This window comes from Neophocaena asiaeorientalis, unplaced genomic scaffold (assembly GCF_003031525.2).
Source record: "Neophocaena asiaeorientalis asiaeorientalis breed wild unplaced genomic scaffold, Neophocaena_asiaeorientalis_V1.1 scaffold104, whole genome shotgun sequence".
Taxonomy (NCBI): Eukaryota; Metazoa; Chordata; class Mammalia; order Artiodactyla; family Phocoenidae; genus Neophocaena; species Neophocaena asiaeorientalis.
The window spans coordinates 61,422-65,619 of record NW_020175679.1 but is presented as its reverse complement, the minus strand read 5'-3'; the positions used below and the strand labels follow the sequence as shown (position 1 = coordinate 65,619).

The window sequence follows — 4,198 nt, the reverse complement described above, 5'->3', positions numbered from 1 at the left end:
CCCCACTCCCTGAAGAAGAGACAGGAAATACATACCCGACAATAGTAAAGGAGCAAAGCGGCCGGTGTGTTTTCCTGTAACTTTTCTTGTAGTTTTGAAAAGAAAGCCTATTTCTCTGAAAGCGGCCCCAGCTGCCTTTCAGATCGGTTGCTATCAAAAAAGATCAGCTCCCATTTTGTTCTGGCGGCCGGGATGCAGGGGGAAGCGTTGAGAGATTTACAAGGTATCCTTTCAAAAAGAATTCCCAGCAGAGACGAGGCCGAAATGTCTTCCTTACAGTTACAACGAAAATAATTAGAAAAGTGCAAAGTACATTTTGCAAAGATTAGGCAAAAACGAAATCTGGCCGGAGAAACCTTGTCTCCGGGCCTCGACCACCGAACTAATTAGTCAAAGAAATCTTCTGCTTTTTGCAACTTTCTCCAGAGTCCCGGTTCCCCTCTCTGCTAACACAACAACTCGACATTTTTTACATGGAGGATTATAATTTTTTTACAGAAATTTTGAATACAGATGTGTGCCAGTTGGGAAACCCGCGTGCGTTTGTAGGGGAGGGGGGCCTCTATGGCGAGGATCTGCTCCCATTGTAGTGAGGTTGGGAAGGGAGATGCTTGCTTTTTTTCTCTTTTACGGAGGGGAAACTATATACAAATCCAACCACCCCGCCCCCAAAGGTAGATGTACGTGCGCATGTGTTTCCTCCTGGTCTCCTGATGCTTCCTGGAAAGGAAGCCTAAATCCAAACCCAAATTCTAGGTCTAGGTTTCCAAGCCTTTACGGTTGGGGATTTGGAAGTCCAAAAGATAAAATTGTGAGTGAATGTCTGTCTGGGCAATTTATGGTAATAATGAGGCCTAATGAGGTTGTTAGAAAGATAAAATGTTATTTACCGAAAAAACCTGATGGGATAATTTGACTTGCTGTGTTTTACTACCGATGATAAAAAGAATATTGATTGCAAATAAATCACGGCCTCTAAATGCCTTGCAAACAGTTTGTGCTGGCTTGCTCCTGATCAAAGTCAAACTTGAGAGATAAAGTCTCCGAGCAGAGGCCTAGGAAACAGTTCTGCTCTGCGCGGTGGGTGCTCAGGGCCCTCCCGTTAATGTTTTACCGGATAAACCCTCTCTTTGTATTAAAAAAAAACAAACGGTGTTTTTGTTATTGTTGTTGGTGATGGCCAGGATTAAAATTTTAAATTACCTGTCACCCACTGTAGACCTTTAAGTGCGGGGCGGGCGAGCCATTCTATGCAGGTTAATTTGGGAGCTAAAAAGGAGTGTGCTTTCATTTTAAATTGCTGGTGGATTTGGACTCTCAGAAAACTCAGGATGGTTTATTTTGTTTGACCCCCTCAGGGTCAAAGGGAGGGGGCCTGGGCTCTTGGTTCTCTAGGTTTGGAGAAACTGTTTTATCAGCCTGGTTAAAAGGTTTTCCCCTCTAGCGAGTGTGAGATAAACTTGGACACCCGGGCTTCTGGAGTTGTTTTGGGCGGTGGGGCTGGGGGCCCTGCGGGCGGCCTAGGGAAATCCTAGGGGCTACGGCTCCCGCTGTGGTCTTCTAGAGATTCTAGGATTCTGCAACTTTTCTTGAGTGACAAAAATATCTCCATGATTGGTGGAAGGGCAGTTTCTGGAGGCAGCTTCTGGTCTGACACCCTCTTCCAACCCGGGTGGTGCATTAGGACTAGGCTTCCCATTCTGGAGCCGGCGGGAGCGTCTGCCTCCCACTTTCCCAGTTTGGGGGACTCTTCTCTCTCTCTCTCTCTCTCTCTCTCTTTCCATCTCCATCCCTATTATCTTTCTAATCTCAGCCCACAGCCCCTTTCAACTACCACTCTCTCACCTTCTTTTTGTAGATAAAAAGGCCTTTCCTGGGAATTCCCTGGTGGTCCAGTGGGTAAGACTCCATGCTCCCAATGCAGTGGGCCCTGGTTCGATCCCTGGTTGGGGAACTAATTCCCGCACGCATGCAGCAACTAAGGACCTGCATGCCCCAACTAAGACCTGGTGCAGCCAAAATAAATAAATACTTTAAATAAATTAATAAAAGTCTTTCGCCTTTCCCTCCAGTTCCTCTTATTCTCCTCTTGCCTCAGTCTACTGCAGTCTCATGTCTACCTCTGCCACTCCACTGAAACTATTCTTATCCAGTCCATCAGTGCCATCCTAGTTATTAAATTCACTGTGCACTTTAAAAAAATTATTTATTTTTATTGGAGTTTAATTGCTTTACAATGTTGTGTTAGTTTCTGCTGTACAGCAAAGGGAATCAGCTATATGTACACCTATATCCCCTCCCTCTTGGACCTCCTTCCCAGCCCCCCCATCCCACCCATCTAGGTCGTCACAGAGCACCGAGCTGAGCTCCCTGTGCTATACAGCAGGTTCCCGCTAGCTATCTGTTTTACGCACGGTAGTGTATGTGTGTCATTCCTAGTCTCCCAATTCGTCCCACCCTCCCCTTCCCCCTTTGACCTCCTGTCCATTTGACGTTGTTGCCCATACCTTTCTTCTTCAAAAGGTTTCCTTGCTTAGTTGCCAGTGAAACTCACAGTCAAGTTTTCCTCTTAGAACTTTTGCCTGCTCCTCTCAATCCCTTCTGCAGATGTCTCTTCCTTGGCCATTTGTTAAATAGTGATGTTTTTCAAGGTTCTGTCTTCATCCCCTTCTTTTTTGCCTCTATATATACTTGCTGGGCCATCACATAGCTTCCCATGATTTTAGTTTCCTCTATCTGCTCCTGCTTCTTTGTTCACTTTGTTGTGATAAGCTAGCATTGTTGAAGTCATTTATTGGCTTTTCACTAGTAAAGGAAGGAATCCAAGGTCCTTGGGGTCTAAGGCATATATTATGAGGGAAAATCATCCCAAAGGCTTCATTTGTTTACCAGATCTCTCTCCTGAGCTTCAAATTCTGCTTTCTGGCCATGGTCATTCTGCCATCCCTTAGGTATCTCAAACTGAATGTGTCTGATTCTGAATTTTATATCTTCCCCCACCATATGCATTTCCTCATCTGTGTCCCCTGTCTGTCACTCCTTCCTCCCTTCCATCCCTTCCCATCTTGTCAATCACACAATCCTAGGTATCTTTGAACGTGTCCACTTCTCTTCATTCATTCACCATCACCCAAAGTCAGGGCACTGTGTTCTCATCTCCAGTATCCGACAGCCTTCAAGGCTGTCTGTATTACCTCCCATCTTGCTCCCTCCAATTTATTTGTTACTTTCTGCAACTGGAGTGATATTTCTAAACTGAACGTGTTATCTCTTTCTTGTTTAAATCCTTTTAGTGTTTTCTATGGCTCTGTGGAAAAGTTCAAACTCTGTAAAACGGTTTATGAGCCCCTTCACTATGGCTGTTCACCACTTGTTTTTAAAATTCATACTTTTCTTCTCTCACCATTGACACCCACATTTTAGAAATGGTAAATTTATATCAGCTCCTTGTATGACCAGGATACTTTAAGGTCATCCAATATGTATTTTATTTGGTCTGAAATATTCTTCACCTTTTCTCCATCTAGCCCACTCTTATCCCTTTGGTATCAACTCCTCTATTTACCCTGGTTTGCCAAAGGTGGATTGGGTGTCCTTCATCTGTGCTCTAATATCACCTTTTGCTTCACCTATCATGGTGTTTATTCCCTTGTCACACTCCCACCAAACAGAAAGCAACATGAAAGAAGGAATGACTTTTCTTTGTTTACTGTATCTCTAGTATTTTGGCACTAGGGGGTGATCAATAAATATTTTTTAATTGATATTAAATACATGTAGTTGGAGTTAATCAATAGTAATTGAAAAAAATTGGTGACTTCCAAATTCATATCTCCAGTTCGGGCTGACATTTTCAAGTGTCTGATGGGCATTTCCACCTGGATGGCCAATAGGAAAATTAATTCATTAATTTCTGCCATACACCTGCTCTTCCTCATCTGTTTTCTCTCTTCCTCAGATTAAATAAAACCATTGAGTTCATTTATTGGTTTTTTTACCACTAAAAAAAATAAAATAAAATCCAAACTTTTTGGCATCTAAAGCATATTGTGTGGAAAATATCACTTGGGAAATTGTGCATTTCATTATTTTTATGAGCAACTTAAATCAGAGAATAATCATTATTGAGAGGGAAGTTTCAGTCTAAGATTGTTTTTCCATACCTCTATTTTTTTTTTTAACTTTTTTTTTTTTTTTT

The 4,198-nt window shown here is 42.7% G+C and overlaps 1 protein-coding gene across 1 annotated transcript in view; it reads left to right on the top strand.

Moving 5' to 3' along the window:
* IRX1 (iroquois homeobox 1) overlaps positions 1 to 4,198 on the top strand; it is a 9,088-nt gene that overhangs the window by 932 nt on the left and 3,958 nt on the right. The gene's annotated exons all lie outside the window — the stretch shown is intronic.